The sequence below is a fragment of the Capra hircus genome, chromosome 8, assembly GCF_001704415.2.
Source record: "Capra hircus breed San Clemente chromosome 8, ASM170441v1, whole genome shotgun sequence".
Classification (NCBI taxonomy): Eukaryota; Metazoa; Chordata; class Mammalia; order Artiodactyla; family Bovidae; genus Capra; species Capra hircus.
The window spans coordinates 13,631,975-13,648,200 of record NC_030815.1 but is presented as its reverse complement, the minus strand read 5'-3'; the positions used below and the strand labels follow the sequence as shown (position 1 = coordinate 13,648,200).

Sequence of the window (16,226 nt, the reverse complement as noted above, 5' to 3'; positions counted from 1 at the left end):
ATAATGCAAAGTATCACCTGTACAAATGACCTGCACATTTCTTTTAGCACATTTAAGATTTTCAGGAATGAGACAGTTCTATTCATAATATTAATAATTACTTTACAACTAATGGTATTTTGACTGGTTGCTTTAGTTGCTAAGTCATGTCTGAATTTTTGCAACCCCATAGACTATAGCCCTCCAGGCTCCTCTATCCATGGGATTTCCCAGACAAGAATACTGGAGTCGGCTGCCATTTAATTATTGTTATTCATTTTAGACTTAATGGGCAATTTTATGACACTTTACAGTTTATTTAAAATTACCTCAATTTTTGATGTTTTTTTCTCATTTATGAGTTCACAAATGTAGAGAAAGTTGTTTCCTAACTTTCCTTATAAAAGAGAGTGGCACTCAGCATATGTAAAAATGCATAATATGACAGAATTACCTGCAATGATGCTCAGCTAAAACACAGTAGATTTACTGAGACTATAAATTAAGAGCTTTACTCGATGGCAGACCCAGAGGGTTAGGTATGGATATATTTTTTTGTTGGAAACAATTAGTTCCCAGTTTTTGCTTTGTTTTGTATCTGCCAGACTTCCTTAACTATTGGATGCCAAGTAGGCAAAAAGTTTCCTTAGAGTTGTTTATGAATGTTTGGTTGATTTTATAAATAGAAATAAAAATAAATGATGATTACTAATTTGTAAATCATGTGTACTTTATGCTAAACAAGTCTTCAGTAACTGCTTTCTAAAAATGTAATCTAAAATTGCAGTTGATTTGACAGCTGCCATTCTAATCAGTCAAAATATTGAAACACCAGCCTCTCATTTATAAGAAAATAGGAAAATTCAGGTTAATCAACATATTTATTGAACAAAAAAGGAAATATTCCATGTCAAAATATTTCATTTTTAGTAAGGACTTATCTGGCATGCCTTTGGTAGTACTAAAAATGTTACCAATTATTCTTGTCACTTAAATAATCATATTTTATCATGTGTTTACATGCTACATGATTGTCTGAAGGACTTTCAATTGATAAAGGTTGCTATTTCCATTTTCTTTCCCACTTCCCTAAAGATATTTAACTGTCTACTTCTAGTTGTTTTCCAAGGGTAGTGTTTCCATCTGTGGAAACTGAGTTCTGACTTTCATCCTTTCGACCATATGCATATTATATACAAACTGGTTGAAAGCTGTTGGATGTCATTGTTCTCACAGATATTAAAATGTTACTATGTTATACTTCCTTTTTTTGTTGTTTGTAAATACAATAAATGTGGCACACCAGATGTCTATATGCCTGTAAGAAATCATTTTCTGAAAAGAATTCAGTTGGCTTTAACTCACCTCAGGAACAACTAAACTGAAAACAAGTAAATGGGAAGAGATTGGGAATAAAGTGGCAAAAGAAATGAAAGCCAGTTAGTGAGACAGTATGTAATACTTTACTCCATTTAATTAAATTGTTATTTATTGATTTCCTATTACTTACTGTGCTTGGCAACATAGACAATCCAAAGATCAACTGGATCTAACTTTTGTTGTCAGAACTCCATTTACTGAGAGAGATCAGAAAAGCATATAATACAAGGTCAACTCTAAAAAACGATGCAACTGAGCCACAGACAAAGAATAAGGTAAACAAAGGAAAGTCAGAGATTGCATGTGACTGAATAGTTTGGGAATAATTTATTAAGGGTAGGTTATGAAAGATGTATGGAAATGTTAAAGGTAGGGAAGGCAAATGAAACAGAAAGAGCACTATGAGCAAATTATGTAGACAAGAAATATTTTATTAAAGAAATCTAAGAAAGTTCATTATAGCTATAGGTTACTACTAATACATTTCTTTCCACTCAACAGTGCACTAAAGACACTTAAAGCCATACGTATGTAAGAACTGAGTGAGTTTGCTTTGAGAATTATAATCATACTGCTGTTAAGCTATTAACTCACTTACACCACAAATGTATTGAGTTTGGGGGCCTGCTCTGCAGTCTCCCAAATATAGTAAAAAATACTAAAAAGCTGAATAAAATTGAATTTAATAGGTTCCCTATAGGGAAAACATAAGAAGGCAATAACATATACAGCTGATAATGGATAAATGTACTTACTGCTAGTTTTTTAGAAAAGTGAATATTTGATATTGTACCCCCAATTCTGAGATAATACGATACAGCCTGCTACAATTTTTTAAGTGCTGGGAAAAGAAACAAAAATTCTGGGTCAAATATACAGGACAGTTCATCACTCATAGTAATAACACAAGTGAGACTGCCCATCTTGCACTAATTCCCTTAGCCATTGTTGTCCCTGAGTGACACCAGTCAAGTCACCTGACAGTGGTACACATGGTATGTTGTGTCAGAGGAGAGGAAACGTGAGCTTAGGGAACATGAATCTTTTATAATGTGTACTATGCATACCTACCCTTTGTTTCAAAGACAGAACACTATCTTGGTCTACCAGGGCTGGTGTTATACAAGCATCACTTAAAAACAATCCAAGACAGACAGTCGGTGTGTCTGCTTACAAGATATGCAGGAAAGTGAGGAACCAATGAAGAACTGTCTTCCAATAGAATTAGAATAAAGGAAAGGAAATTACCCTTTCTGACTAGACAACAGAAGGGATTAATGTCTCATAGATATGTTAACTGTTGAGCTGGCTCTTGATATTTAAGTAGCTAGAGAATAAGAGATAAAGATATTATGGGTGAGAAGATTAAAGCCAAAAGCATGGTGATGGAAATATCAACAGTATCTTTGGTGAAGGATGGTATTATTGAGGGAGAAGTGGATACAGAGGGAAATCCAAGGGGTATTAATATGAACAAAATATGAGTTAGGGCCAAGTTATGAAGATAACTGAATATTCTGCTAAGTAATTTATTCTTTCTATAGACGCAGTAGAGACCCATCAAAGATCTTTAAGTTGGGCAAGAATTAAATAATGTCTAATGACTTAGAGGGGGAATATCAATAGCCTTTTGAAGGAAGACAAGGGATAACTGAGACTAGAGTAAGAAAATAAAGAGTAGGAAGGTAACTGTGATGAGATAAAGGTCTGTGTGTAAATTAAGAAGGTTGCAGATATATGTCAAATCTTAACTGGAAAGACTTCTTGATTACTTGGATTAAGGGCATGAGGGTAAAATTGGAGATGCTATTCAGGATCTTAGCTCTGTAAAGGAGGAAATGATAATACTGTCAACCAAAAGAGGCAGAAACAACCAACCAATCAACCAACAAACAAAAAAACACACAACAGAACTCTATATTAAAGGGGAAATTTAAGGTCTATTTATAGATACATTTATTGTCCCATGCCTGGAAAACATCTAGCTATAGATGTCAATGGCATAGTTTCCATTTTAATTTTATCTGGGACTAGGGCACAAATGAAGGCTGTATTTGCAGACAAACATTCTAAATAGTTTCACAGAAGATTATTTGAGAAAGGACTCCCACCGCTCTCTGCTGTCACCGTCTTACGTTCTTAACAATATCTCAACAAGGAGCTCTGCTTTATCCATTTAGCACTGGCCCCACAAACTGTGGAGCCAGTCCTTACAACAGTCTTTAATTCTGAAGGCATTACTAATCAGTGATATTTAAAGTTATTGTAGTAAACATACAAAATAAAAATATAAGTTGAAAAAACATATTGTTCTTTTCAAGATATAAATTGATTCTGCTACCTTCAAGTTCTATAGTATAGGAACTCTTCAACAGCTACCATCACTGTTGGGCCAAAGAAACAAGCAAGCAAACAAATGAAAAGAATTATTCTGTCCTACTTAGTTCTTCATGGTGTAGCTACTAACTCTCCAGTCTTATTTTATACAACTTGCCCTCTCAGACACTCCAGCCTTTATTTGATGCCTTAGTTAATCCTCCTTACTAATCTTTTCTTCCATATCAACTTTCTTATTATCTCTGTTGGGAATACTCTCTTCACTGGCCCCTATTCACACCCACACATAAATTCATTCATATTTTTTAGATCATATTTTCAACATGAAGGTATCCAATCCCTACATCTACTCTCATCAGAGAGAGGTCAGGAGCTCAATTTAACCCTAGAACTATGAAATGATTCTAATATAGTACTTCTGAAAACATTCAATTTATACATTTATTTTAAATATCTGTTTAATGACTTATTTTTTTGTGGTGTCTAAACTTCATAAGGATAGTGTCTGCTTGTGGTTACAAGGTTGCATAGTATCACACAGCATAAAACTTTATGCTTATTTATTTTTTCAACTTGTGTCTCCTGCATTGGCAGGCAAATTACCACTGAGCCTCTTGGGAATCCCACATTATGTATAATGATACCAGCAAACATTTTTTAATAAAATAATACATTTTACAGTACCAAATGGAAAAAATATACTAGCAATAAACATGGATTTGATCCCTTGGTCAGGAAGATCCCCTGGAGAAGGAAATGGCAACCTACTTCAGCATTCTTGCCTCAAAAACCCTATGAACAGAGGAGCTTGGTGGGCTACAGTCCATGAGGTTGCAAAGACTCAGACAGGACTGAGTGACTAAACAACTACAATTATATTGGTCAATTTTTTGAAAAAAGTTAGACTAACTTATACATACATATTATACTGGTTTACAAAAATAATGAATAACTATTTCCATTTGCATTATAAAGTTAATACAAAATAATGAATAACAACTATTATTCAAAATAATGTTAGTTATGTTCCACAAATTATCAATAACTTTGTCAAAACTGATCACATTGTAAGTGCCACAATAAAACTGCTTGATTTTTTAATTTTTCTTGGCTCATAGATGGTCAATAAAGATATTCTGTCAATTTTAATTATAGAATTTTTTTAAATAAAAACAAACAGTGATAATAACTGAAGTGTTAAGAAGTGGTCATATTTTCTAAAAATCTTGAAGAGAAGACTGACAGCATTTTGTGATGAAATAATATTTAGATGTGGGGGAAGGGCAGGGATTGAGGATTATTTCATGATTTTAGGACTGAGCACCAAGAAGTTAACATCGTCTTCCAGGAGGCTTTAGGTCGAATCAGTCAGGTGGAGAGAGGGAATTAAAGTTCGCTGTTATGCTAGCTACCATGTTTGAGATTTTTATTCACCAACCAGATAGAAATCTATCCAAAGGGACATACTAACTAAATTGAGGAGTGTGGCTTGGGCGGAAGACAGGATTAATCATTAGGATACAGCCATAAAACAGGAGATCAAGTGAGTAAATTTTGATAAAGAGGACCAAGGAGTAAACCCCAAATAACCAACAGTGAAAGTGAAAGTGTTAGTCATTCAGTCGTGTCCGACTCTTTGCAACCCCATGGACTGTAGCCCGCTAGGCTCCTCTGTCCATGGGATTCTCCACGCAAGAACACTGGAGTGGGTCACTATTTTTTTCTCCAGGGGATCTTCCCCATCCAGGCATTGAACCTGTGTCTCCTGTGTCTCCTGCATTAGCAGGCAGATTCTTTACCACTGTACCACCTGGGAAGCCCAACCAATAGTGAGAGGTGAGCAAAAGGAGGGGATGGATAGGGCATGAGATATGCCAAGTAATGAAATGTACCCAATGATCTGCAAGTTACTTTAAATATTGTGTGCAAGAAGCAAGGGTCAATTCTGTTGGCATGTCATATAAGATGGATACTGATAATTAACCATTGTAGCTAGCATTGTGACCTCAATAATAATAGCCTGAATGGTGTGAATATATAAAAGAACAGGGGGATAAGATGGTACTATAAATATGGGCACTACAAACAGAGACAAATGTATTCGGGGAGTAGAGAAATGAGGACATTTTTTGTGGGAATCACTGAGGGCCTGATAGAATCAGTCCCTATTGATTTAAGCAGATAGGAAATCTGAAGCCTATAAAGATATGGGGCAGATAATGTGGGAAGTGCAGTTTTCTGGAAGGGTGGGGACACAATACATAAGGCTGGTTTTAAAAACGCACCTGCTAGGCCTTTAAAAACCATTTCCTAAATTGTTTAAATTTTTTTTTTTTTTTTTAAAGGAATCTCCACACTGTCTTCCATAGGGGTTCTATCAACTTACATTCTCACCAACAGTGCAAAGGTGTTACCTTTCCTCCACATTCCCTCCAGTACTTAGTGTTTGTAGTTTTTTTAATGATGGCCATTCTGATTTGTGTGAGATAATGCCCTTATTGTATTTTTGATTTGCATTTCCCTAATAATGAACAGGTCAGTTTTCACTTCAGTCCCAAAGAAAGGCAATGCCAAAGAATGCTCAAACTACTGCATGATCGCACTCATCTCACACGCTAGTAAAGTAATGCTCAAAATCCTCAAAAACAGGCTTCAATAGTACATGAACTATGAACTTCCAGATGTTCAAACTGGATTTAGAAAAGGCACAGGAATCAGAGATCAAATTGCCAACATCCGTTGGATTATCAAAAAAGCAAGAGAGTTCCAGAAAAGCATCTATGTCTGCTTTATTGACTATGCCAAAGCCTTTGACTGTGCGGATCACAACAAACCATGGGAAATTATTCAAGAGATGGGGATACCAGATCACCTGACCTGCCCCTTGAGAAATCTGTATGCAGGTCAAGAAGCAACAGTTAGAACTGGGCATGGAACAACAGACTGGTTCCAATTAGGGAAAGGAGTATATCAAGGCTGTATATTGTCACCCTGTTTAACTTATATGCAGAGTACATCATGAGAAACACTAGGCTGGATGAAGCACAGGCCAGAATCAACATTTCTGGGAGAAATATCAATAACCTCAGATATACCACTGACACCATCCTTATGGCAGAAAGCGGCAAACAGCCAAAAGGCCTCTTGATGAAAATGAAAGAGGAGATTGAAAATGTTGGCTTAAAACTCAGCATTCAGAAAACTAAGATTGTGGCAACCAATCCTATCACTTCATGGCAAATAGATGGAAACAGTGGAAACAGTGACAGAATTTATTTTGGGGGGCTCCAAAATCACTGCAGATGGTGACTGAAGCCATGAAATCAAAAGACTCTTGCTTCTTGGAAGAACAGCTATGATTAACCTAGACAGCATATTAAAAAGCAGAGACATTACTTTGCCAACAAAAGTCTGTCTAGTCAAAGCCATGGTTTCTTCAATAGTCATGTATGAATATGAGAGCTGTACTATAAAGAAAACTGAGAGCCAAAGAATTGATGCTTTTGAAACTGTGGTTTTGGAGAAGACTCTTGCAAGTCCTTTGGACTGAAAGGAAATCCCACCAGTCCATCCTAAAGGAAATCAGTTCTGAATATTCATTGGAAGGACTGATGTTAAAGCTCCAATACTTTGGCCACCTGATTTAAAGAACTAACTTATTGGAAAAGACCCTGATGCTGGGAAAGATTGAAGGCAGGAGGAGAAGGGGACAACAAAGGATGAGATTGTTGGATGGCATAACTGACTCAATGGGTATGAGTTTGAGTAAACTCTGGGAGTTGGTGATGGACAGGGAGGCCTGGCGTGCTGCAGTCCATGGGGTCTCAGAGTCGGACATGACTGAGTGATTGAACTGAACTGAATAATGAGCAAGGCTGAGCATCTTTTCATGTGTTTATTAGCCATCTCTATGTTTTCTTTATGGAAAAATTTCTGTTTAGGTCTTCTACCCATTTTTTTATTGGGCTATTTATTTTTTTGATGTTGAGCTGTATAAGCTGCTTATATATTCTGGAGATTAATCCTGTCAGTTGTTTCATTTGCAATTATTTTCTCCCATTCTGTTGGTTGTGTTTTGTTTATTGTTTCCTTATATGTGCAGAAGAACATTTAAGTTCCAATTGTTTATTTTTGTTTTATTTCCATTGCTCTAGGAGATGGGTCAAAGAGGATGTTGCTGTGATTTATGTAAAGAATATACTGCCTATGTTTTCCTTTAAGAGCTTGATAGTTTCTGACCTTACATTTTGGCCATTCTTTAGCCCATTTTGAGATTATTCTTGTGTATGGTATTAGGAAGTGTTCTAGAGGAGGAGCCACCTTACTTAGAGAATGGATTATCTGAATCAAACCCCACTAAATCCATAATTTGAAGTAAAAGAATGTGCAATCATATTAAACAATGCAGTGACTCAGTTAGCTAAAGAGTGCTAGTTTCTTAAACATTCTGAACACACTCTCCTCCTTTTCTGCTCTGAGGATTTTTCTTATCTTACTACAAAAAGAGTCCAAAGAAACAGGTAAATAAGAAGGAAAGGATATTAGAAATATCTATAAGGAAACTGCTTATGTATATGGGTTCATTCTTTTGGATTTCTTATAGCTCTAATGAACTCAAAGATTTCGAGATTTCTTTCCAGAAAATTGAAATATTTTATTGAATGTCAGTCAGTTCAGTTCAGTCGCTCAGTCGTGTCCGACTCTTTGCGACCCCATGAATCCAAGCACGCCAGGCCTCCCTGTCCATCACCATCTCCTGGAGTTCACTCAGACTCACGTCCATCGAGTCCGTTATGCCATCCATCTATCTCATGCTCCATCGTCCCCTTCTCCTCCTGCCCCCAAGCCCTCTCAGCATCAGAGTCTTTTCCAATGAGTCAACTCTTTGCATGAGGTGGCCAAAGTACTGGAGTTTCAGCTTTACCATCATTCCTTCCAAAGACATCCCAGGGCTGATCTCCTTCAGAATGGACTGGTTGGATTTCCTTGCAGTCCAAGGGACTCTCAAGAGTCTTCTCCAACACCACAGTTCAAAAGCATCAATTCTTCAGTGCTCAGCTTTCTTCACAGTCCAACTCTCACATCCATACATGACCACTGGAAAAACCATAGCCTTGACTAGACGGACCTTAGTCGGCAAAGTAATGTCTCTGCTTTTGAATATGCTATCTAGGTTGGTCATAACTTTTCTTCCAAGGAGTAAGCGTCTTTTAATTTCATGGCTGCAGTCACCATCTGCAGTGATTTTGGAGCCCCCAAAAATAAAGTCTGACACTGTTTCCACTGTTTCGCCATCTATTTCCCATGAAGTGATGGGACCGGATGCCGTGATATTCGGTTTCTGAATGTTGAGTTTTAAGCCAACTTTTTCGCTCTTCTCTTTCACTTTCATCAAGAGGCTTTTTAGCTCCTCTTCACTCTCTGCCATAAGGGTGGTGTCATCTGCATATCTGAGGTTATTGATATTTCTCCCAACAATCTTGATTCCAGCTTGTTTCTTCCAGTCCAGCGTTTCTCATGATGTTCTCTGCATTGACGTTAAATAAGCAGGGTGACAATATACAGCCTTGACATATTCCTTTTCTTATTTGGAACCAGTCTGTTGTTCCATGTCCAGTTCTAACTGTTGCTTCCTGACCTGCATACAGATTTCTCAAGAGGCAGGTCAGGTGGTCTGGTATTTCCATCTCTTTCAGAATTTTCCGCAGTTTATTGTAATCCACACAGTCAAAGGCTTTGGCATAGTCAATAGTATTAGCACATTTTAGGGAAATCCAATGAAATCTATGATTGTGTTTGTTCATTTGGCACCTTGTTTATTTGGTAATAGTAATTTTGGCCAATTGTTTTGTTAATTTGGTTTGCTTTCTTTTGGCAGGGAGACTTGCAATTCTAGTAAATTATTATTTGAAAGACTGATGCTAACTTTTGTTCTGTGGCCATTAGAGACTTGGAAAGATAATTGTTTTAAATAGCCATGCTATTTCAAATTGAGATGACAACTAAATAAAGGGCATTGAGTTCCTTTAGAGTTCACTGGAAAAATCAGTTTTAAAAAATCTCTCTCATGTTATAGGCCTCGAATAGATTTAGTTCAGCTTCCAATTAAAAAAAAAACTATATATATTTCCTATAAATAGCAGATTTTTCTTTTTTGGGATTTCTTTCAATTACAGTCATATAATGAATTAATGTTAAATATTTAATTTAAATTATTCTAAATATATTTTCCTGTTGTGTTTTTCTCTAGAATGTCTAAAAAAAATAATGACTCAGGCGACTGAGGTGCTCTGAGGAGGATGGCATACCTGTAGGGATGTTCAGGTCTGGGAACTTGCATATTGCATACGAACATGGGAAGTGGATATTGGTATATCTATTAAAAACAGGAAATACAGAAAAGTGGCCACCAAATTCCTGTCCTGTGCTAGACTTTTACTTCCCAAGAAAATCTAATGTATTGCAGATGAAGAAAACAGTAGATTACAGTCTGATAGTGGTTAAGTATATTCTGATTTTCTTCCTTTTTATAGGAATTGATAGTTACAGGATTCCCTAAGAATGTTTCAGAAAAGAAATTTTAAATGCAGTGACAATATTATATGATATGATGTGACAAAATAGAATGGAATGGAATAGAATAGTGGTTGAGTATATTAGATGTTCACATGGGCATTATGTGAAGAATAGGCTATGAGAGGAGAAAGTCAGCAAACATGTAGAATAAATAAAATTAATGAACAAATATCTTATAAATAGTAAATTAGTATTTCTGATACTTCTGTTACTGACATAACAACATTACAGCCAATGGACTGATTAGCCATACTTTTCTTTTAGATGCAAAAATATTCATAATTCATTTTTATTGTACATGCAGTTGTTGTTTTCTATGTTATAGAATTAGGAGGTAACAAGCAACATTCTTGATGGAGAGAGCTGGACTTTTGATGAGATACGTGGCCAATTACCTCTCTTCATCTATCCATGTCCAGTGCTTTGCAAAACCAATACAGTATTGTAAAGTAAAATAAAGTAATAATAATAATAATAAATAAATAAAAATAAAATAAAATAATACAAAAGAATATAGACTACTGTGCAATAGAAAAATTGTTTTTATAATGACAGGTTCAGTTCAGTTCAGTCGATCAGTTGTGTCCAACTCTTTGCGGTCCCATGGACTGCAGCACACCAGGCTTTCCTGTCCATCACTTACTCCTAGAGCTTACTCAAATTCATGTGCATAAAGTCGGTGATGCCATTCAACCATCTCATCCTCTGTCATCCCCTTCTCTTCCTGACTTCAATCTTTCCCAACATCAGGCTTTTCCAAAGAGTCAGTTCTTCACATCATGTGGCCAAAGTATTGCAGTTTCAGTTTAAGCAATAATCCTTCCAATGAATATTCAGGACTGATTTCCTTTAGGACTGACTAGTTGGATTGCCTTGCAGTCCAAGGGACTCTCAAGAGTCTTCTCCATTCTCAAACCAGGTTTCTAAAAAACATCTCAGTGAGGGGGGGAAAGAGGCATCTGTGAGTATGGCCTTGCCCTGTATTCTCAGTTTCCAAGAGTTGCTCTGGTTTATCTGTTTTAAGTTCTGAGGTTCTGGATTATATTTCACTAGAATAAAAGATTCCTCTGCCCAAGCTATAGCCACCTCTGCCCCTACCACGTAGGGCTATCCAAGATGGGCGGGTCATGGTGGAGAATTCTGACAAAATGTGGTCCACTGGAGAAGGAAATGGCAAACCACTTCAGTGTTTGTGCCTTGAGAACACCATGAACAGTATGAAAAGGCAATTTGATAGGACACTGAAAGATGAACTCCCCAGGTCGGCAGGTGCCCAATATGCTACTGGAGATCAGTGGAGAAATAACTCCAGAAAGAATGAAGAGACAGAGCCAAACCAAAAACAGCACACAGTTGTGGATGAGACTGGTGATGGAAGCAAAGTCCAATACAGTAAACAACAATATGGCATAGGCACTGAAATGTTAGGTCCATGAATCAAGGCAAATTGGAAGTGGTCAAGCAGGAGATGGCAAGAGTTAACATTGACATTTTAGGAATCAGTGAACTAAAATGGAATGGAATGGGTGAATTTAACTCAGATGACCATTATATCAACAACTGTGAGCAAGAATCCCTAGGAAGAATTGGAGTAGCTGTCATAGTCAACAAAAGAGTCCAAAGTGCAGTACTTGGATGCAATCTCATAAACGACAGAATAATCTCTGTTCATCTCCAAGGCAAACCATTCAATATCATGGTAATCCAAGTCTATGCCCCTACCAGTAATGATGAAGAAGCTGAAGTTGAATGATTCTATGAAGACTTACAAGACATTTTAGAACTAACACCCAAAAAAGATGTCCTTTTCATTATAGGGGACTGGAATGCAAAAGTAGGAAGTCAAGAAACACCTGGAGTAACAGGCAAATTTGACCTTGGAATACAGAATGAAGCAGATCAAAGGCTAATAGTTTTGCCAAGAGAACACACTGGTTATAGCAAACATCCTCTTCCAACAACTCAAGAGAAGACTACACATGGATATCACCAGATGGTCAATATCCAAATCAGATTGATTATATTCTTTGCAGCCAAAGATGGAGAAGCTTTATACAGTCAGCAAAAAACAAGACTGGGAGCTGACTGTGGCTCAGATCATGAAATCCTTATTGCCAAATTCAGGCTTAAATTGAAGAAAGCGGGCAAAACCACTAGACCATTCAGATATGACCTAAATCAAATCCCTTACAATTACACAGTGAAAGTTAGAAATAGATTTAAGAGACTAGATCTGATAGACAGTGTGCCTGATGAACTATGGAAGGAGGTTTGTGACATTGTACAGGAGAAAGGAATTAAGACCATCCCCATGGAAAAGAAATGCAAAAAAGCAAAATGGTTTTCTGAGGAGGCCTTACAAATAGCTATGAAAAGAAGAGAAGTGAAAAGCAAAGGAGAAAAGGAAAGATATAAGCATCTGAATGTAGAGTTCCAGAGATTAGCAAGAAGAGATAAGAAAGCCTTCTTCAGCGATCAATGCAAAGAAATAGAGGAAAAAACAGAATGGGAAAGACTAGAGATCTCTTCAAGAAAATTAGAGATACCAAGGGAACATGTTATGCAAAGTTGGGCTTGATAAAGGACAGAAATGATATGGACTTAACAGAAGCGGAAGATATTAAGAAGCTGTGGCGAGAGTACACAGAAGAACTGTGCAAAAGAGATCTTCACAACCAAGATAATCATGATGGTATGATCACTCACCTAGAGCCAGACATCCTGAAAGGTGAAGTCAAGTGGGCCTTAAAAAGCGTCACTATGAACAAAGCTAGTGGAGGTGACAGAATTCCAGTTGAGCTCTTTCGAATCCTGAAAGATGATGCTGAGAACATGCTGCACTCAATATGCCAGCAAATTTGGAAAACTCAGCAGTGGCCACAGGACTGGAAAAGGTCAGTTTTCATTCCAATCCCAGAGAAAGGCAATGCCAAAGAATGCTCAAACTACCACACAGTTGCACTCATCTCACATGCTAGTAAAGTAATGCTCAAAATTCTCCAAGCCAGGCTTCAGCAATACATGAACCATGAACTTCTAGATGTTCAAGCTGGTTTTAGAAAAGGCAGAGAAACCAGAGATCAGATTGCCAACATCTGTTGCATTGTCAAAAAGGCAAAAAAAGTTCCAGAAAATTATCTACTTATGCTATATTGACTATGGTAAAGCCTTTGACTGTGTGGACCACAACAAACCATGGAAATTTCTAAAAGAGATGGGAATACCAGATCACTTGACCTCCCTCCTGAGAAATCTGTATGCAGTTCAGGAATCAACCGTTAGAAATAGACATGGGACAAAAGACTGGTTCCAATTAGGGAAAGGAGTATGTCCAGGCTGTGTATTGTCACCCTGCTTATTTAATTTATATCACAGTACATCAGGAGAAATGCTGGGCTCACTGAAGCACAAGCTGGAATCAAGATTGCTGGGAGAAATATCAATAACCTAAGATATGCAGATGACACCACCCTTATGGCAAAATGTGAAGAAGAACTAAAGAGTCTCTTGAGAAAAGTGAAAGAAGAGAGTGAAAAAAGTTGGCTTAAAGCTCAACATTTAGAAAACTAAGATCATGGCATCTGGTCTCATCACTTCATGGAAAATAGATGGGGAAACAGTGGAAAGAGTGTCAGACTGTGTTTTTTTGGACTCGAAAATCACTGCAGATGGTGATTGCAGCCATGAAATTGAGATGCTTGCTCCTTGAAAGAAAAAATATGACCAACCTAGACAGCATATTCAAAAGCAGAGACATCACTTTGCCAACAAAGGTCCATCTAGTCAAGGCTATGTTTTTTCCAGTAGTCATGTATGGATGTGAAGTTGGACTATCAAGAAAGCTGAGCACCAAAAAATTAATGCTTTTGAACTGTGATGTTAGAGAAGACTCTTGAGAGTCCCTTGGACTGCAAGGATATCCAACCAGTCGATCCTAAAGAAGATCAGTCCTGAATATTCATTGGAAGGACTGATGTTGAAGCTGAAACTCCAATACACTGTCTACTGGATGTAAAGAACTGACTCATTTGAAAAGACCCTTATGCTGTGAAACATGGAAGGAAGGGGGAGAAGGGGACAGCAGAGGATGAGATGGTTGGCTGGCCTCATGGACTGTATGGACATGAGTTTGAGTAAAGTCTGGGAGCTGGTGATGGACAAGGAGGCCAGTCATGCTACAGCCCATAGGATTGTACAGAGTCAGACATGACTGAGCAACTGACCTGAACTAAGAATAAAAGATGGCCATACTCAAAATATTTTTAGACTTTTGCCTTCTCTATGGTCTGCTTTGTTGTCTTTTTAAAATATAGTAGCTGGATTGATTCTTTTATTTGCCTGAATTTCTTTTAAAACAGTAGATTCCTGGATCTTACCCACAATCCTATTGCCTCAGAAACTCTAAGGAATTTGTAGCTTCATATACAAATCCCAAACAGTAATGAAAACAAAGTTGGTTACATGCCTCTACCACCATTTCTCTTTCTCATAGGAGGAAATCAGTGTCTTGTTTGAGGAAATGTTCTTTGATCTACATAGGTGTCAAAATGGACTAAAATGTCTCTTAAGAATTCCTTTCACTCTGCAGCTGACTGGCCACTGTCCCAAGATGGTGGCACAGTGGCGCCCAGGAACATGTTCAGGCTGCTGAGACAGGCTCTGTGTGACTGGCAACAGCCAGGCAGGGCCAAGGTCCAGCAAAAGAAAGGCCTCTGCATGCCCCACAGCCAGGATTAGGCCTTGTGGTGGTGGCGCTGGGGAATGCTCCTGCTGGGCCCAGCCTCCCTCTCAATTTAGGATGGCAGTGGGCCTGTGCCCCTGGTTCCCAGGCCATGGTGCTGAGGTAGCTCGAGGTGTGTCTGCTGGCGGATACAGGTGTAGGTAAATCAAGTATTGTGTAGTGGTTTGTGGAAGACAGGTTTGATCCAAACATCAACCCAACAATAGGACCATCTTTTATGACCAATACTGTCCAATACCAAAATGAGCTACATAAATCCTTCATCTAGCATACAGTTGGACGAGAACAATTTCCTGCCTTACCGCCAATGTACCAAGGCTTGGCTGCAGCTATAATTATTTATGACATTATAAAATATTTTAACATTAAAGAACTGGGTAAAAGAGCTTCAGCAGCATGGCCCACCCAATATTGTAGTTGTCATTGCGGGAAGTAAGTGTGATGTTATCGAGGTAAGAGAAGTCATGGAGACAGATGCCAAGGACTACGCCAACTACATCCATGCAGTCCTTTTATGGACCAGCACGAAGAACAAGATAAACATAAACAGACTCTTTATATAAATTAGTCAAAGAATTCCATCCACTGACGCCAGCCCGCCTTCTGGTGGAAAGGGCTTCAAATTGTACAGAGCCTTTGGAGTCTAGGCAGAGCTGCTGCTGACTGGGCCTCGGCCCTGAGGCTCCCAGACGAAGTAGCTGGTCCTGACAGGCCACGGGAGGGCTGGGCCCTGCCTCCAGGGGTCGCCTGCCAGTTTCAGATCTTTTTTGGGCATCTGGGATTCACAGGAATTAACTGGTTCCGTCTCCTCTTCAGAGACTGCAGCAGTAATATGTCAGTCTGTGGACTTCTGTCCTGTAAAGGATCTCTGTGTACACAGGGACCACATCGTTGGCTCCTGATGTTGCTGAGAAGGAATGTACTGTTCTGTGAATGGTAGGATGAGATCACTGAGTAGTTTTGTAGTCAAGATTGCATGTCACATTTGTAAAGGAAATGTTAGCACTTTCATGGCTTTTGAGGAAAAAAAAAGCCCTTGTGGATACATTCCTTCCCTTGTTTTCCCATTAACCATTGCCACTACTAGAGGAAGTGATAGCATTTAGAATGTATGCAGTTACCACCCTGAAAGGATAGCAGTTAGGATTGTCTGAAGCTGAGGTGGGTTGTTTCTGAGGCTGATGGAGAGGCACCCACCCACGCCTTCTCTGAC

At 38.2% G+C, this 16,226-nt stretch overlaps 1 pseudogene; it reads left to right on the top strand.

The window, feature by feature from the left end:
• On the top strand, positions 15,105 to 15,676 carry LOC102191330 (annotated as a pseudogene).